At 46.5% G+C, this 25,993-nt stretch overlaps 1 protein-coding gene and 1 pseudogene across 1 annotated transcript in view; one reads left to right on the top strand and one right to left on the bottom strand.

Annotated features, from left to right (window-relative positions):
• PLCG2 (phospholipase C gamma 2) overlaps positions 1–25,993 on the top strand; it is a 137,222-nt gene that overhangs the window by 22,643 nt on the left and 88,586 nt on the right. The gene's annotated exons all lie outside the window — the stretch shown is intronic.
• On the bottom strand, positions 16,362–16,480 carry LOC112478185 (annotated as a pseudogene).

Below are 25,993 nucleotides of genomic sequence, written 5' to 3'. Positions count from 1 at the left end.
AGTCTTGCCACCAAAGCCACCCATTGGAAGTCTCAGGGTAAAACCCACAGTCCAAGGTCCTGCTTTTCAGAACTTTCCATCTGCTCTTCCCACAGTCCCAGGAGGTACCAGACCTCAGGCTTGAGAGAGAAGAGGTCTCTTTCTTTAGAATTAGCCTCTTCTACTGCAAGATGGTAAAAACTTAAGAGGAGCTGGTATGTTGAAACTGTTAAGTCAGGAAAACAGATCTCGGCTATAGCTCTCAAAGACTGGTCAAAGCTATGGGCCACTAATTGACTGTCTCTTTGCCTTCATTTGTTATTGCTGATATCATTCCTCCATTATTCATTTATTCAGTAGTTATCAATAACTATTTATTGATCACACATGGCTAGCTAGGGTTTCCACACAGCACGGTAGTCTCATAATCGTTGGATTTCTCACATGGTGGCTGACTTAAGGGAGGGTGGAGGTGGGGAGAGAAGGAGGAAAGGAGGGAAGAGGTCGGGGTGGGGGAGGAAGCTGCAGGGTCTTTGTGAGGTCTTTATCCATATTTACATTTTAGTACTTGTTTTTTGATGCCTGGAGACCATCAATGGTGTTCTAGCCTGTTTATTAAGCTTGGAAGTGGGCTGTGTTACAGAGTAGTACATAGGGTATCATCTCAGTGTGTTTGACAAAGAAGTGGGCAGTGTTGATCAAAAGCCTAACGGTCCCGTGGCTGCAGAATGAACATATCAGTTTGGTAGACTCAAGGAATTTTATTATTATAGACAGAGGCAAGTATAGGGTAGTGGTTAAGAACTAGCATACTTTAACCACATCATCTGTCCAAATCCGGGTGTGCTCCATGACCTTGGGCCGATTTCTTCACCTGTCTAGCTTTTTTTCCTTCATCCAGAAAATGAGGATAATCAGAATAACTGCCTTGCGGATTGCAGTGAATTTTTACTGAGTTAATTCATGTAAAGGGCTTTGTTCAATTCCTGACATACAGAAAGTGCTGAATAAATGTAAACTATCATATTTGTAGAGGATTAAGATTGTGGGCTTGAGACAGACATCTGTGTTCAAATACTCGCCTGTGGGTGACCTTAAATAAGTCATTCATTTCTCCACACCTCAGTTTCCCCTTCTATTTAAAATAGGAAAAATCCACTTTATCAGGTGGTTGCGTGGATTAAATGAGTTAACATATGAGTGAGTGGAAGAATGCCTGGCACATATTAACTGCTAAATGAATGGTGGTAGTTGTCGACAGTGATAATGACTGTTTTCATGATCTATTGCTGTGTAACAAACAACCCCAAAATTTAGTAGTTTAAAACTGCAACAGTTTATTTTGCATGATTCTGAGATGGTCTCACTCACATGGCTGGCAGCTGGTGCTGGCTGTCAGCTGAGGGCCTCTGTTCTCCAAATGGCCTCGTATCCTCTGGTAGGATAGCCTGCCTTCCTCATGTGGTGGCCTCAAATGAACATTCTGAGAGGCAGAAGCCGCAAAGTTTCTTGAGGTCTGGGCTCTAGAACTTGCACCAGATCACTTCTGTCTCATCCTATTGTCAAAACAGGTCACAAGGCCAGCCCAGATTCAAAGAGGTGGAAACAGACCCCTCTTTTGCCGGGAGGAGCTGTGAGATGTAACGACAATGCTTTTCAATGTACCACAGTGTCCCCTTCATCCATCATCATCATCTTGAGGGTCACCTTATACTCCCTTGTGCAGGGTACTAGAGCAGTTTCGAATGCCCTTTATCAATCGTATTTGGTGTGACTACAGCTTCAGTAAACACAGTTGGTGAGAGAGAATTTCTCAGATTGCACCTGCCCTTCAAGAAGATTTTAAATGTGTATGTAAAATATCAGAGGGTGCGTGGCGATCCTTTTATTTAACATATTTATTGAGTACGTACAACATGTCAGACTTGGGCCAGGGTGTCCAAAAATTGAGACAAGCTCCCTGCCCTCATGGAACATATAGTCTAGTGTCCCTTATTTTTGGGGGGAATAATAAAAGAATTGAAGCGAATCTTTGGGATCGAGGGCAAGAACTCAAAGGAGAAGTCAAATTCTGGGAGGAAAAGGGCAAGATAGACCTTGTTGTCATCTACTCTCTGTTCCTTCCGTCCACGTGACCTGGGCCCAGTCACTTCCTCTCTGTGGGCCCAGGTCCCCGATCCGTGACATGAGGATTACAGTACTTCATTGGGTTTTTGCGAGGGTTCTGTGAGCTGGTGTGCAAACTCTTAACAGTTGTTCTGATCACTTCTGTCCTCTGTGCCGTGGTTTCCTTGTTGGCGAGGGCCTTTCTGGCTCAGAGAACCCATCGATTTGGTCAGTTCCTCACCTTCCCCCTCTCGGTCTGGAATACGGCCCCATTAATCTGCCTCATTCCATCACTCTTTTCTCTTTGGGAGCTTTGTCATACTTGTAATTACTACTTCTGTGGGCATCTCGTGCCTCCTCCCTTTCTGTCAGACCTTGGAAGGGAGGCTGTGTTTGTCCAGCTCACGGCACAATGACTGGCACACGTCAGGTACACTGTAGACATTGTCCGAGGGGAGTAAATGCTGTTCTTGTCCTGTCTAGGCCTTGGGGGATACCCTTTGGCTGCAGTGTAATGGAGCTCTGAAGGCCCGAGCTTCAGGAATCATCTGTCTGGCAAAGGTTGTGTTTCTGGAGGCCTCAGTAGCCTGGATGACAGCCAGGCCAGAGCCAACCATCGGGCACAGCCTTTGTCAGATGTGGCAGGCCTGGCTGGCACTAACAAGTAGAGAGAAATAGTTGGAATAGCTTTTATGAGGGTGTCCTTGTCATGAATTTCCATGGAAACCGAGGCTGCCTAACCCATCACCCTGGCATAAGGGAGAAGTATGGTGGGAGCATCATGAGAGTTGGTGTTTAGATGGAACATGAATGGAGGAGATTTGCTTCCTCTTCCATAAATTAGTGGGAACTCAGATTTTTTTTTTTTTTTTGATGGAGGGCTCTTTGAGTCAAAAACAAAAACAAAAACAAAAACAGCCTTTTAGTGAGACTTTAGGGTATACCCAGGACCATCGTTTTACTTCATCCTTCCTGCCCTCTCTCATAGGCAGCTGTAACTCCCCTGATTTATACATGAAGCTGAGGCTCAGAAAGGTCCAGTGACTTGCCCAAGGCCACACAGCCAGGGAGCAGCAGAGTCGGGATCCAAATCCTGGTCTGTCTGTCTCTGGGGTATGATGGGGGATGGCAGGGCATGGGTGTGGAACACAAAGACCTTGTTGAGGGCAGGGCTGCTCCTGGGGATGCATGACGTGGCTGGAGGGTTGTCCATGTCCCTTCCAAGAGCCCGGTGGTTGGGCAGAGTTGGTAAGGGGAACTCATGAGTTCCCTTGTAAAGCCGGGTTCAGGGAAGCTAAGGATTGGGCCCAAGGCATCCAGGAAGCCTGAGGCCAAGCCAGTTATACCTCCTGAGTCCTCGTCCAGTGCTCTTTCACCCTTCCTTGGGGAAAGTGGTCATCTGAGCCATCTCAGAAAGGCTGGATTATATTCCATTTGAGTTTTTAAAGTTACATTGATTATGGTTTTATCTTCTATTAAAAGAGGAATACACGTTCATTGTAGAACCATTGGAAAATATAGGAAAACACAGATAAAAGAAAAATAAATCCCGTTGCCTACGATCCAAAGATCACTGGAACCAAGCTCACATTTGGTCGCTTTTCTGTGAAGAGGTCATATTTCACCTTTAAGGGTTATGACCTCTTAGGAGATGAAAGATGTGCCTGGTATTTTAAAAAATAATGTCTTACATGAATTTTATTGAACTATAACTTACGTGCAATGAAATGCACCCATTTTAAGACTATAGTGTAGTGTAATTAGACACATGTGCACACATGGCAGCCATCAGCATGGTCAAGACAAAAAGTATTCCTGTCACTCCTGTGTCCCTTTGCTGTCAGCACTCCCCTCCGCCCCAGGCAGCTCCTGATGGATTTTCTCCCACTCGAGGCCTGTTTTGTTTATTTCAGGGTTTCATATAAATGGACTCATCGAGCATATATGATCGTGATTGGCTTCTTATACTCATTGTCACATTCTTGAGGTTCATCCGTGCCGTTGTGGGTCGCAGTAGTCTGTTCTTTTCTGTCACGAAGTGGAATTCCATGGTCTGAATACACCTCCGCCTGTTTACCTGTTCTCCTGATGGGTGACCTTGGGCACCTCGATTTCCTCTTCTATGCAATGGAGGAAAGCGTGTCTACTTTACTGGATTGTTGTGAGGATGAGTTCCTGTGAGTGATGAGAAGAGTGCCTGGCATATAGCAAATGCTAAGTGAACAGTGGTTTTTATTGTTCGTGGTAATAATAGTGTCAGTTATCTACTGCTGTGTAACAAACAATGTCTTAGTGGAAGACGTTGGAATTGTTTTCAGTTTGGGGCTCTTTGGAATAATACAGATGAATGAATAAACAAAAGGGGAACCTCGATGGCTACCGCCTTTGTTGCAGCTTGGGCCCCATGTGTCTTGGCAAGGGGCTAACCAGCAGCTGCTGCTTTTGTTTTGAGGTTTGGACGCTTTGTTCTGGGGGCTCTGATCTGCTCAGCACTGGCTCTACTACTCGCCCTGTGTCCTGCTTTGAGCCTGGCTCTGGTCTTACTGGGCAGACCCACCAGCTTGCTTCATTCAAGCCTCAGGAAGTGGCCTCTGAAGAAAAAAAAAAAAATGTATAAGCAGCGGGTGGTGAGTTTAGGCCAAGTGAGCAGATCACTGGAGCTCAAAGCCCCAAAATAGATCTTTCTTTGCTAAGTCTCCAAGCGAGTGGGGCCAGTGGCAAATGCTTTGCATAATTTCCTACCCAAAAGGAAAAGTTTTACTGTGAACAACGTTTTGGGATGAAAAGAAAAAAAAAAATCTCAAAAAGATCCAAGTTTTTTTCTGAGCACCACAGAGTGAGAGCCAGACAGGCTTGGGTTTGAATTCCAGGTCCACCATTTGCAGGCTGGGTCATCTTGAGCAAGTACCTTCACCTCTCTGAGCCTCAGTTTCCCTGTGTTAACTGTCAAAGATGAGACCAGACTCTGGAGTGTGTATGCAAAGTGCCTCGCATTGCATTTGACACATGGTGGGATGCTGCAAATATGGAGTGTCTTTTTTTTTTCCCTTCATTTTCTCTTCTTGTCCTAGAACTTGTGCCTCAGTTTCTCTTAGCTTCCTAAGCATGACAGGCAAGAGGAGAGGAGTAAGCTTTGGTTTTTCCGGGAAGATGCTTCCAGAACTATCTTTGAAATAATTAACACATTCCACCTCTGCAGATCACTGGTGAGGGAGCTGATAGGTATGTATCGTAGGCATGAATAATGCCCCCAAATATATCCATGTGCTAATGCCTGCAACCTGTGGATCTGATCCCTTATATGGCAAAGGGACTTTGCAGATGCAGTTAAGGATCTTGAGATGGAGAGAGCATCGTGGTTTGTCCAGGTGGGTTCAATGTCATCATAATGGTCCTTATAAGAAAGAGGCAGGAGGGCCAGAGTAGAGGTGATGACATGATGATGGAAGCAGAGGTTGCAGCGATGTCCTTTAAAGGTGGAGGAAGAGGCCACTAGCCAAGGAGAGCAGACGGCCAGGCCAGTGGAAGCTGAGAATGGTAGGGAAACGGATTTTCCCCTGGAGCCTCCGGAAGGGACCGACCCTGTCCATACCTTGATGATTTTAGTCTAATGAGACTGATTTTGATCTTGGAACTGAAAGAGATTATATTTGTGTTGCTTTAAGCCATGATATGTATGGTAATTTGTTACGGCAGCAATGAGAAACACATAAAACATGCTAGGTTTATTATGGTTTCATAGGAAGGTAACCTCTCAGATGGTGGCGTTTTTATGTTTTTGCCTTTCTGTCTTGGACAGACTGTCTCAGTCTGGCCTTTGGGACGTGGGGTACTCTGGCTCCCCTGGGGTCTGCTCAAGGCACCTTGGTATCTGTGGTCATGTGGCCGCAAGCCCCTGCGGCCAGGATAACTGCTGCAAAGAGGCTTCTTCTCTCTCGCTCTCTCAAGCAGGAAGAGAAATGAGCTGCGTGCTCCCAGAGGCTGGGCTTCCTACGTGCTGCTGTGGGCCAGCGCCACTGCACTGGGGTCCGGGTGGGGCGGGCATGGGGGTTTACTGCCCTTGTGTTTTCTGAAGCAAGCTCCTCCTTATCTGCTGTGGGTTCGTGTTTAATTTTTTAAAATAATTGCTTCATTGTGATTCGGGACCAAACAGCCCCTGGAGGTGCGTTAGATACTGTTACCAGTCTCTGCGGAGAAGCAGGACCTGGCTCAGCTCCGTGACTCTCTATTGGGACCCATGACTCTCTATTGGGACCTGTTTGGAACCTTTCCGTGTTCCTCCTGTGCCACAGTTGTGAGGTGATAGGGTGGCAGGGTTCAGGCATTCACATTCAGTAATGATTGTTGTAATTAGGAAATCACACTGAGGTTGAGAAATGAAATGGCTCAGATCACATTCATCTCATTGGTTACCATCTTGTGACCTGTGTCCCTTCCCCATGACATCCTCTTCCACTGGATGATGACTCCTGTATAGGAAGTAGATAGTGGGCTCCAAAGAAGCCCACAGACCTGTGAATTTATGGCCTCACATGGCAAAAGGGACTTTGTAGATGCGATACAGGGGCTTAAGATGCGGAGATTCTCCTGGATGGTTTGGGAGGGCACTGCGTCATTACAGCAGTCTTTAAAAGATGGAGGAGGGAGGGTAGATGGTCAGAGTCAGAGAGAGCGCAAAACATTCTGGCTTTGAAGGAGGAAGAAGAGTCCACAAGCCAAAGGATGCACTCAGCCTCTAGAATCTGGAAAAGGCAAGGAAACAGATCCTCCTTGGAGCCTCCAAAAGGAACACAACCCTGCCAACACCTCGATTTTTAGCTCAGCGAGACCAAGTTTGGAATTCTACCTGCAGAACTGTAAGATAATAAATTCATGTTGTTTTAAGCCACAAAGTTTGTGGTAATCTGTTAGAGCAGCAATAGGAAACTAATATACTCGCACATACGTGTCTCCCTCTGAGATCCTCTCATTGGTCCATTTGGTAAATATTTGTCGAACACCAATCATGTGCTAGATACTGTGCCGGGCATCGAGGTTCCCAAACTGAATGAAATAATGTTCTGTCCCTTAGGGGTTCACAGTCTAAGCGGGGAGATAGACAAAAAGGTGATAAGGCTGTGACAGGGGTACATGTAGGGTAGAGACAGACACGGAAATCAGACTGGGGGCCACAGAAGGTTTTTCACTGAGGAGACCTTTGAACTTAGAGTAGGAAATTTGGAAATATCCAGTCACCTCTTGGTTATCTCTACTTGGACATCCAGTAAGACCTTCAAACTCATCCTGTCCAAAATGGAGCTTGTCGCCAAAACAATTAAGGTCTCCACCTTTTAAAACTTTCTCTCGTTTCCCCAGCTTGCTGGGAAGCACAGGCCCACCCACCCTGCTGCCCGTGCTAGAAAACTGGAGCTGTCCGACCCCTCTCTCCTTCACCTCCTGTGCCGAGTCCACCCCAGGTCTGTGGGTTTCCTGCCCATTCGGAGATGTTTCCCTCCTGCCAGGGGCAGAACACGAGAATCCCAGGCTCCGGGATGGAGGGGCCTGAGGAAAACATCCAGAACGACCCGTTTGTACAAGTAGCAGGAGGCGGTAAGTGTCATGGCCAAAGGGGCAGACTGCGAAGGTGGACTTCTGGGTTCAAATCCCAGCTCCGCTCTCACCAGTGTGACCTCGAGGTCAAGTTGCTTCCTCTTGAGGACCTCAGTCTCTTCAGTGATGAAATGGGAATAACAGTAGTACCTATGTCATAGGGATGTTTTAGAATTAAATGTCTTAATGTATAAAAAACACTTAGAATAACATGCTCGGTAAATGGCAGTGGCATTTGATAGAGAAGCCACTAAAAATTGTAAAAGCAGCAGCCACTTACTGTGTCCTCTGAGTGGTTTTACTAACCTCTGTCCTTGGGGCTTTATAAATTCTCCTTATGCCTCTTGATGAGTCTCCCCATTTTGCAGATAGATGGGGAAACTGAGTCTCAACAAGTAGCATGACCTTCCTGAAGCCACCTAGATAGAATAGCTCTGCCATGATTTCTTCTAATATGTCCTTTATGGCTGCCTGAGACAATTTTGAGCAACTCTGGTTCTTTGCAAAGTTCTTCCTGTATCCATTTGGAAGTCCTGGATTTTACGGCTGGAGATCTGCAGAACCAGCCTCCTGCTTCCTGATCAGATACTGAAGCCAGGGCACTTGGCTCAGAACTTATCTCAACATTCAGCCTCCTCAGTTCCCAGAAGGAATTGCCCTATGCTCCACAGGTTCTCCCACCATGCTTGTGGTCTAAGATACACTTCCCTGTTGACCTTGTGCTGAAATATGACTCACTGGACTTTTTCATGGGACCCTTTATATGAGATGCATGGGAAGGTGCCCGGTGAAGTCGTATCTACCACAGTTATAAACAGCTGATGGGCTTGTGGTGCTCTAGCTGCTTCTCTACGGCTACAATTAGACCCGAGACTAGGACTTTGCATTTATTCTTTTAAAATCCCACCTCCTCTGTTCCCCATGAGCCATCAGAAACTCAGCTACCTGTAGGAGGCCAGGCAGGTGACCTAAATAAGAGAAATGGGCTGGGTCAGGGGACAAATGACAAGAAACACGGGCTGTAGAGTGGGCGAGATGCCAGGGCAGGTGGGAACTGTGGGAGCCTGGAGCCCATGTGTGCCTGTTACAAGATGGGCAGACGGTACCCAATGCTGCAGGTTCAGGGGTGGACAGATCTGTGGCTGAAAATATAGGTCATTGTTGTGAAACCTCTTCATTTTGAAAAAGTGCCGACTCAACTATCTGCAGCCAGCTGCAGTTCCCAGGCCAACGACTTATAGTCTGATTTACAATGTTGAGGACTTTTGCGATTCTTATTGGCACATGGCACCGCCTCCTTCTTTGCTTGTATCAGCCACAGTTTTGATTGGCGGGTCCTTGGGGTCCGCTGAAGATCCTGGGAAGACCTGCTGGTGTGATGCCATGCAAGTTGTGAAACTTATCCGAGACTCAGTTTTCTCATTCAGAAGTCGGTCTTGGCCTTTCAAAGCCACTGTGAAGCTCCGACAGGGCAGCCCTTTTTCATAGTGCTTGGGGAAGGGTGTGTTACATAGAAGGTTTCAATAAGTATGAATCTCCTTCCCTTCAATTTTCATTCCTTCTCTTTCCCAGATTTTGGAATAGAATAAAAGGAACTGAGAAAGGCCGGAGCCTGAGGTTCATCATTAGAGGCCCCTTTCCAGAGTGACATCGCATGTCACCCGAGCGTCCTGACCGACGCTCTGTTTTGGTTTCTTGCTCGTGTTGGTGTAGTTCAGACTGGGATTGGGTCTGCAGGGGCCCCGAGGCAGCATGGCGTAGAGGGGGGAGAGCACTACAAGAGAATGGATTCTAAATCCTGGCAAGTGCCAAGGCCGTGTGGTCATAGAGGGTTTGCTGTTTCAAAAAAAAGGAAGGAGGGCACGGTGCTGGGAGCAGAGTGGCTGGAAATGAGGTCAGTGAGCTGTGGGCGTGGAGTCACCATAGAGACTCTACTGCAGGGATCCTCAGCCCCCAGGCCGTGGACCTGTATGGTCCGTGGCCTTTAGGAACCGGGCCGCACAGCAGGCGATAGAATGAAGCTTCACCTGTATTTGCAGCCGCTCCCCAGCGCTAGCATCACCGCCTCAGCTCCACCTCAGATCGTCAGGCATTAGATTCTCATAGGAGCACTGGTCCTAGTACCAAAAAGGTTAAGGACTACTGCTCTTCTACTGCATCGACTTTGTCCTGTGTTTTAAAGTTTTTTTTTTTTTTTTAAGCAACGCATGTTAAATATTCAGTATAATGAGTAATTAATTATAAGGCAAGCTACCATGTAACCATCACTCAAATCCATTGCCAGCTCCCAGAAGCCCCATGTGAGTCTTTCTGATCACCTCTCCTCTCTTCCTAACTAGCTCTTTGTTTTTCCTTAGGGCTTGACCATCTGTGCATACAGCATTTTGCTCTTGTTGAAAAACAGCTCAGGAAATTTCTCTTGTTCAGCAGACACAGCCTAATACGTTTTTTTTACTGCTTGCATAATAATCCATGGTGGGGCTGAACCACAGTTAATTCAGCTATTCCTCTACCTTTACTATGTTTCTAGATGTTTAGTTTTTTATTTAGCCACTGCAAACATTGTGATAAAGGGGGCTCATTTTTGCCCTATTATTACAAAAATAATGCCTGCTTGCTATAACGAACTCAAGCAATATAAGTGAAAAAAAGTTCTCTGTTCTTCCCCCCAAACCAGTATTAACCATTTCGTGTATTTTTTTTACATCTTTCCTATGTGTATATATCCACATATACACACCCACTTTAGTACCTAAGTTTGTGTACAGTTTTTTGAACAAAAATAGCACACAGTGCCTGTTGTTTTGCAGCTGGCCCCTGTGGGTTAGTATGCTTTCTCGTCAGTACACATGGATCTGTTTCATTCTTTTTTGAAAGCTACCTGATGTTTCAGAGGGGACCAAAGTCCCCTACTAGTGGACAGGAGGTCATTTCCTGTCATCCAGAATAGAAATCCCCTGTACCCGCATCTTCGTGCACCTGTGCTGACACTTCTGCGGGATGGGTTCCTAGCGATGGAATTCCTGGGTGTGCACATGGAACATTTTAGAAGGTTGTATCGTATTTAATAGGTTGTGTCCTCTGAAAAGGTTTCATCTCACCAACTGCGGCCTGGTTTAGAGGGGTCATTGAATTCTCTGTTGCGAATGTGAATCTCCTGGACATTTCTCGACTCAGAAATAGTCAGAAAAATCATAGAATGTGGGTTTTAATGATGATGAGGGATGTGCCTCAGCTCGGCCCTGTCTTTTTCTGCTTCTGTAGTTTTCACCCATTCATGAACTTTTGTTTCTTTTGATTATTTTAATTAATACATGTTTGAGTTTTTAAGTTTGAAATATTTCAAAATACATTACAGAGCATAAAAAATAATATAAGCGATACATATGCACCTTGACTCAGTTTTACCAACTCTTAGTATTTTCTTTATCCTATTGGCTTGAGATCTTTTTTGTCAGATGTTATAGATAAGGCTCTAAAGTCCTCTGTCATTTCTCCCAGAAATAACCATTTCGTGAAGTTGGTGTGTACCATTCTGTTTTGTGTTTTATGCTTTAAATACACTGGAATAACTGGAATGAGTTTGTGTCTTTTATATGTCATTACCATTGATCTCAATTTAAAACTTTTTGCAACTTTATCTTGCTCAGCATTTTTTGAAAATAAACTTTTAATTTTGAAATAATTTTGGATTTACAGAGGAGTTGCAAAGATCTCAAAGGGAGTTTCCACGTACCTTTCCCCTAGGGGACCCCATCTTACATGATGAATTTGCCCAAACCCAGAAATTAACACTAGTATGTGACTATTAACTAAGCATCAGTCTTTATTGGGATTTTACTAGTCTTTCCACTAAGGTTCTTTTTCCTGTTCCGAGATCCATCCATCCATTGAGTTGTTTTGATTTATCCACGTCAGTATGTATAGCTCTTTTTTAAATATCTGTAGAGTGATCCATTGATGACAGGAGCCAGTTTCTCACTCTTCTAATGCTGGACGTTCTTGTCGATTTCCTTTTTCCTTTGCAGTTGTAAGCAGCCTGCAGTCAGCATGGGTGCAAGTTTCTGGCGGGAGTATGCTGAGGGGTGGAATCACCTGGTGGGCGGGAGTGTGCATTTCCAGTGTAATTAGTGATTGCCAAGTTGCTCTCCAGGGGCCTCGTTCTGCCTCTTGGGTGAGTCCCCACTTGGTACCAGGAACTTTTCTGAACACCAGATACAGAAACGAGCAGGACCGTTCCTACCTTCGAGGAGCAGGGAGACAGAACTAAATAAATAATGGCAAGACCACCTGCCAAGGGCTGCAGTAGACCCCAAAGGACCCCTTTGGGAATTGGATGAATACAGTGAGTGAGAATGGGATGGGTGGAAAAGGTGAGGGTGTGGAGTGCCAGACAGGTGGAATGAGTGAATGTGTAGTTGCAGAGTTGGTGCGATCAGAATGTGTAGACAGGAGAGGTGAGGTATGCAGGCCCCAGGGAGCACGCACGTGTTAAAGCCAGTCACCTGCTCTTCCTACAACACTCCATGCACATTTCCCTCTTGGAGACTTTGTACTTGGTGTTCGCTCTTGGAACATTCTTCCCCAGACATCTGCGTGGATCTGCTCTCACTTGTTTCAAGCCTCATAAAAGAGGGCACTTCCTCCAGGGAGGCCTCCCAGGTCACACCTGTAACCAGAGCTCCTCTCCTGTCCCATCGTCTACCATGCCTCACTCCACGTTTGTTTAATTCTTACAGCACTCACTGCGACAAAGTATATGTACCAATTTACTTACCAGTTTGCCTTCCTTAGAATGTAATTCCTAGAGGCAGGGATTTGGTCTGTTTGGTTTACTGCATGTTCCCAGCTCCCACAACCGTGCCAGGCACGTGGGCCCTCAACAGCTCTTTGACTGAAAGAGTGGATGGGCATTGCCGTCGCCATGGTAATCTGTGGACAAGAGCAGCAAGCATTTAGCACTGGCTGTGTATTGTGCACTCCGCGTGTTAAATCTGTGAGGCAGGGCCACTTATTGTGTCTCCGTTTTACCTGGAGACATAGAAGCCGGAAGAGCTATGTGTGGCAATGACACAGTGGGGCTGGAATGTGGACCTCTGCCTGACCCGGAGCTCCAGTCAGGAGCCCAGCCGGGTCCCTGGCAAATGCTGGGAAAGTGTGTGTGCAGGGGCAGGTTGTGGGCTTTGGCACCAGACTGTGGGTCAGACAAGCATTCATACCCCTGGGCTACGCTTAGATCTTCTGCAGGGTGGACTTAGAAGGGACCTGCCTGGGCTGGAGTGCTTGGGGGACCCTCTTGCCCCAATCCTGCCTTCTCTGAAAGGGAAGGAAGACTCTCACCTTCTAGCTCACTGTAACAGGAACTGCACACCACCCCCCCCCGCTCCCCGCCACCCGCTACCCCCAGTCTTGGTTTGCAAAACTCTGAGCCTGGTGGGGAAATGAAGGGCTGGCTTGCTAACCACAGTGAGGACTCATTTGCAAAGGCAAAGCAGGGGCAGTGGGGCCCTTCTCTGCCCCCAGCAGAAGGGACTGGCTTCTGTAGGCTGCCGTCTTGCTGGAACCAGTCACACTCCACCATTAGGCTTGAGAACTTGGAGACAGTTACCAGCTGTGGGCTTTATAGTCTTTCACCCTCCGTCTTCTCCTCTGTTAAATGGGAGTAATAATAATGTAATAATAATAATCATGAAGCTCAAGTGAGGAAATGCATGTAAAGCCTTCTCTAGTGCCTGATTGCTCGTGAATACATGAGGGATGTTAGCCGTCATTATAGTGGTGCTGGTGAACACAGCTGACATCCCTCTCCTGGCCTCGGCTCCACACGGTGGCCTCTTTTCAGGGGTAATCTTCAGGTTAAGCAACAGGGATTAAAGGAATATCGCCTAATGCATACTCTTCTTGTTTCTAGAAGAACTTGCCGTTTTAAACTTCGGTGAACAGTCAGATGTGGAGGTGACTGAGGGCACAGTGGAAGCCAGACCTCGTTTCTACAAAGCTGAAGAATGAGGCAGAGGCTGGTCCTGCTGCCTTGGGTCTCGTGGGGGAGACTGTGGATGTCCAGTTAGCTGTGGGGGAGCAGAGTGGAGTGCCAGGACAGGAAGGTGTTCCCGTGCCGAAAGTCCAGGAATCCCCATCAGGGACTATTTGAAGGCTTCTCGTGTGCCCAGTTCGCATGGTGCTGAGGCCGTAGTGCTAGCGCGGGGAAGCTGGTGATTACTGTAAATGTGATGAGAGCCGAGAAAGGGGAAGTTGAGAAGAGGAAGGGAAGCCCTCATCGAGAGGGGGCATTTGAGCTGGGCCTTGAGCCAAGATGTATGCTCTTTCCTGCCCATGGACTCCTTGGGGGACCTGTTCCTTCCCTACAAGAAAAGTATGCAACACGAGGGCACCGTGTTTGGGGTTCAGGGACCCCGTGAGGGCTCATGGACTTCAGGATGAAAAAATCACCCCTTTAAAGCATGAGGGGTTTACTTCTGGGGGAGGGGTTTCTAGGCCAAGAGGGCCTGGGAGAGGATAGCTGGGTTTGTGGTGGGTTCACCCCAGGGCTTCTGGAAGACCAGGCCTTCTCTTGCGGTCTGTCCATGTCCCTCCGAGTCACCTCCCTTGGTCACGGCTCTGTTGGTCAGCCTGAGAGTCCTGAACCAGTGTTCTGGCCAACATGGCCCAGACCCTGCTGGCAAGGCGGGTGGGCCTCTCACCCTGGGGAGCAACTGGAAGCCCTGGCCTTTCCTGACCATTAGCAAGGTGGAAAGGTATTTCTGCCAGTTTTACATAATGACTGACATTGACAGTGGGAGCTCTGCATACTTTGGCATCTCTCTCTACCTGTAGATACATGGCTTAAAAGAAATTATCCACTTTTAGCTAGAATCTAACCCATTCACCCCAGGGTTTTCTGAGAGGCCATTGTGGGGGCAGCCCCCTTGAGAATGGAAATGGGGCTGGAAAGGTCTGGGCTCGCCTGTCTGTCTGCAGGTCTCTCTCTGTGAGATGCATCACATCACTGTTTTTGCTGTCTTTGGCATCAAGGCCCAGCCAGGTGGCTCCGAGTAAATGACTTCACCTTCCTGAGCCGTCCCTGGAAAATGGGAGTTTGTTCCCAAGGTTGGAGGGAAGATTAAAGAGATGGTGAAGTCAGCTCTGGCACCTAATAAATACTTCACAAAGAGGGGCTGGTCTGTTCTCTGTCCAAGTCAGGTGTTTCTGTCCTGGGCTTGACCTTGGCAGGGCTCTGTTTTCTGCTGGCAGAATTTGTAGGTCAGTCTGCGTGAGTGTCTCAGTGCAGGAGCCGGTTTGGGTGGCGCTGGAGAACGCTGGCTCTGGCGCTGGACCTGTAGGGCTCTGGCCCCAGCTCACCCAACCTGCTGGAGCCTCAGTTTCTTCTTCTGCAAAATGGAGGTGCTGGTAACAGTGGCCACTCACTTCTTAGGGCTGCAGGAGGCACCTCTGAGGTGATGACACCAGGCACTTGGCTGGTGGTCAACAGACCACGAGCTCTCAAGCTGCTACGGCCTATAAGGGTTCTGGGCCAGGGTCCTTCCAAAGATGCTTCTGAGTAGAGGACTCCTTCAGGACCCACGTAGGCCAGGGAAAGGACTGAGAAAGAGAGGTCTTCATCTTTCCTGTGTAGTGGTTACGAGTGCAAGCTTGGGACCTAGACTGCTGGGGTTCAAATCCTGGCTCGACCAGTGTGGCCTTAGACAAGTCATTGACCTTCTGCCTCAGTTTCCCCATCGAGGAATGCATATGACCATTTTAGCCTCACATGAGCGCACACGTGTCAGAATCCCTGGTGTGCTACCCGACTGTACGAGATGTTTCTGTAAGTGTGGCGTCTCGTCTCTCTTCTCCTCTTTGGTTCCTTCCAAAGCCAAGAGGTCCCCGGTAGGAAGATGAGGACCAGCGTTTTCCATGGGAGGATTCTACATCAGTCAGCCACTAGGATTTTCTTTATCTCAGCTGGTCAAAGTTGAGATCATTGTCTTTGTCCTCAGAACCTCTCTCATCCTGTAAAACACAGAAGACAGACTATCAGACTCAAAGAATAAGTGTCTGTTTCTGTGCAGTGTGCTGGCTGGAGGGACAGGGAAGGGTGTGATGGCACACGAGACAGTTGTTTAAAGGGGAGTTCACATTTGTTCTTCTGTGAGTGCTGAGAACAGTCGAATTCTTTTTTTTGTGGACATTGTTCATAGAAATTGTGTTTTCGGCTGTTGTCTTTGTGTTTTGCGAATGGGTGGGCCCCCCAAGCCAGGCCCAGCAATGCCACTTCCTCTGGGTTTCAGTGACTGGCTTATCAAAAGGCTGCATTGAGCATCTGTTTCTGGTCTGGCTAGAAATAGTGTGGATCCTGGAGGAAAGCAGAGCATGGAGTTGGCTCCTAGAATAGAGAAGTGGCAACGGGGAGCGGGTGAGAATGTGCTCCCCAATGTCTCGAAGGCAAAGCACAATTTCTAGATAATGTCCGGGGAACTCGACTCAGTGGTGGGAGCATGATTCCTTCGCAGTTCCTCTATGATCATGTCAAGGAGAATATCTCTTTGGTACGGGCATGTTTTTTAATACTTTGTATTTTTTTCCTTAATTAAAGAAAAAATTCTTTTTTTAAGCGAGGCAACTGTTGATTGACCTCACAGATTGCAAGGACCTTGTCAGCTTATAATCCTTTATTTTTTTATTTTTTATTTCTACAGCACCTGGTCTTCCTAGGTGGTCTCCCATCCAAGTACTAACCAGGCCTGACTCTGCTTAGCTTCCAAGATCAGACGGGATCAGGCTTGTTCAGGGTGGCATGGCCGTGACAATACTTTGTATTTTTTAATTGAAAAATTTATTGAGATAATTATAGAGGCCCATAAAGTTGTAAGAAATAATACAGGGAGATTCCATGTAGACTTTACCCCGTTTCCCCAGTGGTAACATCTGCAGAGCTATGGTGTGAGATTGTAGCCAGGATATCAACATCGATTCAGTCCACTGCCAATTTTCTTTAGATTTCCTCAGTTTTACTTGTGCGGGGGAGGGTGTGTGTGTGTGTGTGTGTGTGTGTGTGTGTGTGTGTGTGTGTGTGTCTGTCTCTCTCTCTCTCTCTCTCTCTCTCTCTCTCTCTCTCTCTCTCTCTATACAGTTTTATCCACGTGCCAGTTCCTGAATCCACCACCACGGTCAAGATTCAAAATAGTTCTGTCACCACAAGGATCCCTCGAGTTCCCTCTTAATAACTACTTCTACCTCCATTTCTAAAATTTGAACATGTTTCTTTCTGAAATTTAATAAGATAAAACATACACATGGTAAAATGCACAAATGGTGTAAGCTCAGATTTACACATATGCGCACGTCTGTGACCACCCCCCTCCCCAGAGTGGATCTGGACCACTCCCCAAGCTCTGAGATGTCCCACCTCCGTGAGGTCACCATCACTCTGACTTCTGTCTGCATCCGTGAGTCCTACACAGCTAACAGCCTCACTCTCTCCAGCAACAATTGCTTCTCTCCCTTTATAACTCAGAACCATGCTGAGGTCTGTGCTTTTGGCATCAGCTGTTTCTAGGCAGAATTTAGTAATATCGTCCTGTTTCCAGTGACTTTGTTATTTTACAATTCCTGTTATATAGGGTGGGTGGGACTGGTTTTCTTTTTACCAAAGGCATAAATTTATTCTTAAAATGTATTCAAGTGGAAAAGGCGAGTCAATTTAAAGACAAATATTAGACAAACATGCCAGCACTATGCAGATATGGCAAACTTTATACAGTTGATAATCACATGACCGATTTGAAAAATAGTGTCAGAAGCATACATGGCTCCAAAAAAGAAAACCCAATCCCCAAACAGGTCGATCCAGTGGGAGAAAAAAATATGTATATAGTCTTTGTACAATGAAAGACTTCTTTGTAATTTTGATTTAAGTACTAGTTTAAAGCAAAGCAAATTAAAATTTTAATAGGCCATGTATAAAGTGGTCAGTCTTTCCTTTAACAACTAAACGGTTTTGTCATCTCTACACACGACTTGTTTTATACCTAATACATGTTTTAAAATTGACTCACTCTTTTTAACTTAAATTTACATAGAAAGAACTTTGATCTCATAGTTTAGAGGTGCTGGATGTGTATTTTTTCTGATTCATATTAAAATACAACACAATTAAGACACAAAATGTGGATATCATTTAAAGTCATCTTCCATAGTCTCAGTTTCTGGCGAGAGGGAGAAAATGTCAAATTTAAATGACGCTGCAAGGATGAGTATTTAAGACTCGTTTGATGGTCAGTGTTTCGGATTCTAGCTGGCCGGTGCATAAAGCTCCTCTTTTTCTCATCTTCTCCTGAGTTTGGAAACAATCGAGAACTGAAACACAGGTAACTGATAAATGGCTGGTCTGGCTTGGAATTGACCTCTGGCCCCTGACTTGCTCACTTTGTCATTGGCATTATTGGACACCCACAGGCATCTTAGAGGCAGCCCCCTCTCCGAAGCAGGGAGTAGGGCAGAACGTGTGGTTCCTGGGGCATAGACTGGATCAGAACTGGACCAGGAGACTGATCTGGGCATGCCCAGTCTCTTCTTCCAGACTCTTCTGTCAGAGAGTGTGCCCTCATCTCCTGGGGAGAGGGAGCCTCAGAGGGTACAGGGAAGAGAAGCTGGGTCAGTTTCTGGGCCAGTATCACTCAAAACTCTTAAACACTTAAATAACAGTTCGTCAAACGTTTCTACGTGAATACAAAGCACTATAGCAACCGCTACCTAATTATGTGAATGTTGTTCTGAGTCTCTTCTCAGTGGAAGTGTGAGGCTGGAATATCCTGCCAGCTGCCAACAGTCTCGGTGGTTGTTAATTATTTTTTAACAAAGAAAATGGGGGTAGCCCTTCCCTCATCTCTAGGCTTTAAAATAATTGTTAACATCTAAAACTTAAATAGTTTACTTTTTACCAAGCTTTCAGATATATCTGTGGATGGGATAGATATTATTTTCCCATTTTATAGATGAGGAAGTAGAGGCTAAGCCGGAATAAAGAAACCCATCCCAAGTTGCATAGCTGGGATAGGTAGAGTTGGATTCGAAGCACATAGCTGCTAGATTTTTCTAAAGTTGGGCTCTTTCTACTCTCCCACATTGAACCTTTTCTAACTGTGTGTTCTGCAGTGCATCCCACTTATTTATCTGGCTTCAAGGTCAGATGCTGCTGTGTATGTGAAATAACCTAACACCCTAGGTTTTTAAAGGAGGTTCCTTCACTGAGACAGAGCAACACTGAGACAAAGTGAAACCTCCAGCAGTGGTGAAGGTGATACGAGAGAACATTCATCTCAGTAGCTAAACTAACCTTGACTGAGACTCCTAAGGGCCACACAGGTTTTATTCAATGTCATTGCATCTCGGTTGCAGAGAAGCTCAGTAAAGGAGATCTCGTTATCACTGTGTATGCAGGTGACTAACCCAAACTCCCACCTGCCACTGCAGAGCTGGGATTTGAACCAAGGTCTCTGCTCTCCAGGACTCAGGAGACAAGGCTTTCTCCTCCCCCTTCACCAGGTTAATTCCAGCCTTCGGAACTCAGCCAGCGCCAAGCCCTCAGAGGAGCCTTTCTTCCCCTGGCTGGGGAGAAGTCCCACTGTAGATATTATTCTGCTCCTTTCGGTGGTTAGCATGGTTGTGTGTTCTTGTGCTGCTTTGGACAGGGTCTGTCCTCCCTTCCAGGCTCTGGGCTTCCGAGGGAGGGGACCGGGTCTGTCTGCTACATCCCTGCTCTCTCAGTGTTATGCTCAGTCACTACCTGGCTGACCGAATGACGGAGAGTAGGAAAGGAGGATGAAAATACATGTGGGAAGGTGCCCAAGCCTTGCCTGTCTCCTTTCCCCTTGAGTCTGTTTGGAGCTTCCTCGAAGAGACTTTGTTAAACTTACTGGCAGATGGCGCCACTTGAGGTGTGGAAATTGGAGAAAAGGCCATGTACCTGATGTGAAGGTAGGAGGATATTCCAGGTGGGGTGGCGGTCAGCCTGAGAGTGGCCCAGAATAAGAGTGGGAGGAGAAAGGGAACGGGGGTTCGAAGAACAGGGTCGTGGGAACAGACGGTAAAGGGGGTGGCGGAGTCAGGCGGGGAGCAAGAAGGGGCTGAAAACCCAAGTGTGCATCTGCAGGTGACGGGTGGAGAGGGCGGTGGGTGGCCAGCCGGACCTGGGGAAGACTCGAGGTGATGCCGGGAAGGGAGGTTGTGCAAAGACGAGGCCTTGCTTCTGTGGCTGTGTTATCTCACTTCTTGAAGCAGGAAACACTGCTGCTGAGCCCCACCGCACAAGGGTGCAGGGTCTGACCTCTGGCCACCAGAGCCTACTTTGAAACTAAAGCCCGTCATCTTAGTGACTCGGTGCTCTTGGCAACGATTCCAACCAATGAAGGTCAAACCCCTCTGCCCGCCACTGGCCCATCATCTTTCCCACCAGTAACCCCTTTTGTCAGCGAATTGGTGGGAGTCTTTTTTTAACCTTTTCTCATGCTTTTAACACATGTGTACGGTTATTCCTCCTTAGCTGAGCCTAATGCATTCCTGAAAACATGACAAAGAGCATCTTTTTTTGGACAGCCGTGTATTACATCATATTACATGGATACAAATATGATGCATTAACCAACTGATTGAAAAAACCCAAAATACCCTTACACACCTAGGAACCAACCCATCAAATATTTCTGCATTGACAGCAACAAATACCTTATTATTTGATGCTGTAATGAACTCATTATTGGACATGTTTGTAAAAAGTACATAGGATACTGTATGGTATTGGTTCTGAAATTTGATTTATTTTCCTGTCCTCTACTTTGTAACTTAATAGACGTGACAATGAAATAGTTTGTTAAAAATACATCTAGATTGGACTCTGGTTGTTAGTTTGCTTGTCAGAAGTAAATGCTAAGACTCAAGGACTCAGGTGGGTAGGACACTAGGTTTGATGTGTGGTGACTTTCAACATGAAACATGAAAGCATGGACACGCTCCTCTCCTATTAAAGACTGATACACACCAATATTTTCATTGGTGCTTGCACATGAAGGTCCTAGATCTGCGTGGTGCATTTTGGGTAAACTATGTTTGCAAGTTATAGTGGATATTTAGATAGTGAAAAGTTGAATAGTGACAGACACCCGTATACAATATGTGCATGCACATGTGTCTGCATATATGCGGATACACACACACACACACACACACACACACACAAGCACATATCCAGTATCCTATTTACATAAACCACTGTAGAGTTTTTTCCACATCGGTACACGTGGATCTGCCTCCCCAGTTTCCACAACAGCTAAATTGGGGGACTTTTATGCCTAATGTGAGTCCAGTTTTATTCAGTTGCATTAGTAATCTTAAAAATAATAGCTAATAAGAGCTTAAAAGTTACTACATCTTTATTAAAATCGCTAGGCACTATTTAAATATGCATACACGTGCATGCAGATGTATACAGACACACTCATTTAATCTCCAGAGAGCACTGTGCAGGAAGACTGTCGTCACTCCTGTTGGTCACGTGAGGAAATGGAGGCATGGAGAGGTGAAGGTCCCACTCAGAGCCACCTGCCATAAGCTGGGGTTTGAACCCAGCTGATCTGGTTCCAGTGTCCATCTACTAATCACCAGCCACGCTCTTCATATGATTTGGAAGGCCCCTGGGAACATGTGGGTTTGCAATCCCAGTATTAGGATTTTATTTCCAGCCACACATAGAAGGTGGTTTGGGATTAACCTGGTTGAGTGCAGAGGGCCTTGCCCATCTCACTGCTGGGCACATCAACAGAAATGCCCAGTGGGCCCCTCAGCCTGCTGATTACCAAATAGAAACCATCCCCACTGGCGAGGGATTTCCTTCCTACCTCCTTGGGGCTCCTGGAAATCCAGGGGGTGGCCGAACAGTGGGTAGCCTTCTGGTGCCTTGGGAGCTTGCCCCTACTCGCTCAGATGGCCCAGGAAGTAGTAGTGACAACTGTAAAGGACTTGGTGGTGGCTCCACGACCACCTTCTCTTGGAGGCCCCAGCCACAGGCTCATGCCCAGCAGGTGACTTTCCACCTACCTGTGAGTGCCTGGGTTGCTGGCCAGGCACCTCACTATTACACCTGCAGGGTGCAGTCGGTAGGGGCTGGCTCTCCACTCCTAGGAGATACTGAAGAGAACTGAAACTAGTTCAAACAAACTTGTGCGTGAATGTTTGTAGGCGCACTATTCATGGTAGCCAAAAGGTGGAGACAGCGCAAATGTCCATCAGTAGATGAATGGATGAATAAAATGTGGTCTATCCATACAATGGGATATTATTCATCCATAGAAAGGAACGAAGCACTGACACGTGCTACAACACAGATGACCCTGTGTGACATCGCGATAAGTGAAAGAAGCCAGACACAAATGACCACGTATTGTGTGATCTCATTTATATGAAATATCCAGAATGACCAAATATCCAGAGACTGAAAGTAGATTAGTGGTTGCCAGGGGCTGGTGTGGGGCTGGTGTGGAGAGTATGGGTTTCTCTCTGGTGATGAAAATGTTCTTAATTTTGGTGGTGCCTGCACAAGTCTGTGAATATACGAAAAGCCACTGAACCTCACCCTTTAAGTGGATAAATTGTATGGTATGTGAACTATATCTTAATAAAGATACACACACACACACAGGGAGGGAAGGAAGGCACACGAGAGTGGGTGTGCACTGATATTTGTAATTCCAGAACCACCTGCTGATCTGAGCCATCTTTAGGGCATGGGATGGATGCGGGCAGTAACATCTTGTCCTGTCTACCTGCAATGGCTCTCCTGGGCAAAGCCAGAGAAGTTCTATCTTCAGTAACTGGGACTTGTCCACATGCACCACTGTCCTGCCTGAGCTAGAGAGAGAATGGGCTTTTGACCCCTTCAAAATGCTGATTCCTGTGTCCCACAGGGTGGCACAGACATCAGTAGCCAGATGGAGCAGAGGCCGCCATGGGCTGACCCTGATCACTGTAGCATTTCCTTCTGCATGTTGAAGGCAGCTTGGTGTGAACACAGCGGCCCTCTACCTGAGGCCTTGGGAGTTAAGGCCCCAGAAACAGCCATCAAGCCACAGCAGGTGAAGGTTGGGAGATAAATACCCGATTCTTGCTCCTTGTGTGCAAATATACATGCACACAAGCATACATGCATGCATGCACACACACACTTGCTCCTCAGTGGGGCAAACTCTGAGGATGCCCAGAATCTCCCATGGGCTCAGCTCCAGGTGCCCATGGGGGTACCAGCTTGATAACATGGCAACCTCCTTCTCCACTCCTTCCCCCTCTCACTTCCTCACTCTTCTGCTGGTGTTTCCTGGCATCACCTTCCAGATAAACTGCTTGTGCTCAGATCCTCATCTCCGGGTCCGCTTCTAGGGAAAACCAAACCAAGACACCTGAGAAACCGAATTCATGCATTCCGTAGATACCTGTTTCTGCTCTGAGCCAGGTTCTGATATAGGTGGCCGAGAGACTCCAATTGTGAATGGAACAGGTACTGTGCCTGTTCTCCTGGGACTTAGAGGAAGGAGCGGAAACCCAGGTGAACAAATAAATCTATAAATACAGATGGTGCTAGTGAGGAACTTTATAGCACAGGTATAAAAATAATAGGATGCAGGGAGGCGGAGAGGGAAGTCAAAGTGTTGAGATGAAGTCACTTAAATGAGATCTGATGCGGGTAGGAGGCAGCATGTGTGTGTGTGTGTGTGTGTGTGTGTGCATGCATGCATGTATGCTTGTGTGCATGTATATTTGTACATGTGTGTGTGTGTGTGTGTGTATGTGTATGCGTGTGCATGCATGGTTGTGTGCATGTATATTTGTACATGTGGTGGGACTTGCTGGTGGAGCACAGTGGGACGAAGGCTGCATATCCTCATGTTGCTCTTAAAGTTGCTTGTTTGACCACAAGAAGCAATATGAGGGTTCAAATCCTGGCTCTTCCACTTGCTGGCTGGTGAACCTTGCCAAGGTACTTTACCTTTCCATGCCTCAGTTTCCTTACCTATAGTAGGGACAGTATCGTATCTGCCTCATATTATTGTGAGGATTGAGAAGTCAGTGTAGAGGTGCTGTCTCGCCACTCCCAGCTTGTGTTACCAGGCCTATCCACACCCCTTCCCAGCTTCTGAAGGCAGGAAGGATACGAGGCCAGCCTCCCTGCCTCCAGGAGAACTCACTTCCCTTGTGTGATCCATGCTCCAGAGCCCCATGTGACCAGCCTGAAGGTGGCCCTGTGCTGGGACCACAGCCAAGTTTAGCTTTCTTTTCTGTCCCTTTCTGCCCCTGCACTCCCTTCTCCTTTGAGCACTCCCTTCTCGTCAGGAGAAGCAAAAGGCCCAGAATATCCCACACAATGTTGAAGGAGAACAAAATTAGATGCTACCCTACTTCAAGACTTACTATAAAGCCCTAGTTAGCAAAACAGTGTGGTATTAGGTAAAGAATAAGCGAATAGATCAATGAAACAAAACAGGGGACCTGGAAACAGACCCACACAAATATAGTCAACTAATCTTTGACAGAGGAGCAAAAGCAGTTCAGTGAAGAAAGCATAGTCTTTTCAGAAGTATGGTGAATAAGCCAGTACTTATCTGGGCAGAAGAAAGAAGGAAGTGGTCGGGATGATGTAATGGAGGTGACCAGCCCTGGCTGAGGAAGGTAGATGCCTGCAGTCCTCTCCTGGGACATGGCTGTAGCCTCCGAAGGATGCTCGCTTATGCTGCAGTGAAAGGAGGTGGTGTATGGATGATCAGGGACACTTGCATCATTAGAGTGGCTGTTTGCATTTTATTCTCTTTCCATCTCTCATGTCTGTGTGTGTGTGTGTGTGTGTGTGTGTGTGTGTGTGTGTGTGTGTGTGTGCATGTGCGCACGCTCATGTTTGCACCTCCTTGTCTGGGCAGTTTGTCCTCTGTTCGTGTCTGGTGTCTCTGTCCCTCTTTTACCCTGTTTGGGTGTCTCTTTTTGTGTTTATTCATCTCTGTGCATGTCTGTCTCTCTGTGTCTCCCTCTCCAGTTCTGTCCCTGTCTGTGTCCCCGTCTCTCAGTCCACTCTCCCTGACAACAACTATTTATTGGGCCCCACTGTATCCCCACTCTCTCTGCTTGGGGTGGGGATACAGTGGTGAGACAAGGAGCACAATCTAAGGGGAAGAGCTCTGAATCCACGATTCACATTAGTGAGCACTTGTCATTGCTGTGGGGGAGAGGGGCTCGGTCTGTATAATAGCAGGAGCTGGAGGGTTTTCCGTGAGTTTGATAGTAATTGAGCTGAGATTGGAAGGGAGAACTTGGAGACAGGCTAAGAGCATTCCTAGCAAAGCCAACAGCATGTGCTGATGTCTTGTGATGAGAGTGAGTGCAACTCACTGGAGGTTCTGAGATTGAACCAGTGTGGCTGGAACACGGAGGCTGAGGGCACACGGGGGTCAACACCTGGCCTTGGTTCTTATCCCTAACAGCACTGGGACACAATCGGAGGTTTGAAGGCTAAGAGTGGCCTGAGCATATCATAAAAATGACTGCATTTCATAAAAATGACTCTGGGGTAAATTCTGCCTACTTCAATAGACCAAGCAAGAGATAACAGTAGCTTGGATTATAGTGTTGGCTATGGAAATGGATCAAAGTTGACAGATTCAAGAGCGATCTAGAAAGTAGAATTGATAAGAATTGGCGATTGCCTGAAAAAATGTCACATCTGATATTTTTTTGAGTTTCGTACATATATCAAATTTTTATTATAATTTTGCCGCAAGGTAAAATGCTCACTAGGCTAGGTAAAAAATTCTCTCTTGGAGATATTTTATGGTTAGATAATCATTGCTTAAGTAGACAGGAAAAGAATATTTACTTTTAGTCACTAGATTCTTGACTGGCAATCAACTGGTTGAGTGAGTAACTAATTTCTGAGAACAAACCTTAACCTTTTATGTTTTTAGATTAACTGCAAAAGCAATTTAATCAGCAATGCTAATTTCTTCCTAGAAGGTTGTGAATTTCAGAGTACACAAAGGATCTATGTTTTATTGTTTATTTTTGAGGACAGAAGATAAAGAGATAAGACTCCAAGGTTTCAGGGGTGGGTGAAGAATGAGGGTATGAACCTCCTACCCCTCTACCTGCCCACGGTTTATCGACATCATCTCTACTCTCAATAATAGGGTCACCCAGAGTTGATAAGTAGTTTTTAAAACTTTTTATTTTGAAACAATAATTCATGCAGACATTGCAAAAATAGCAGAGTTTCTGTACCATTCATCCA

Source organism: Pteropus alecto, unplaced genomic scaffold, assembly GCF_000325575.1.
Source record: "Pteropus alecto unplaced genomic scaffold, ASM32557v1 scaffold42, whole genome shotgun sequence".
Lineage (NCBI taxonomy): Eukaryota > Metazoa > Chordata > Mammalia > Chiroptera > Pteropodidae > Pteropus > Pteropus alecto.
Note: the sequence above shows the minus strand (reverse complement) of the source record. Positions and strands in the feature narration are given on the sequence as shown.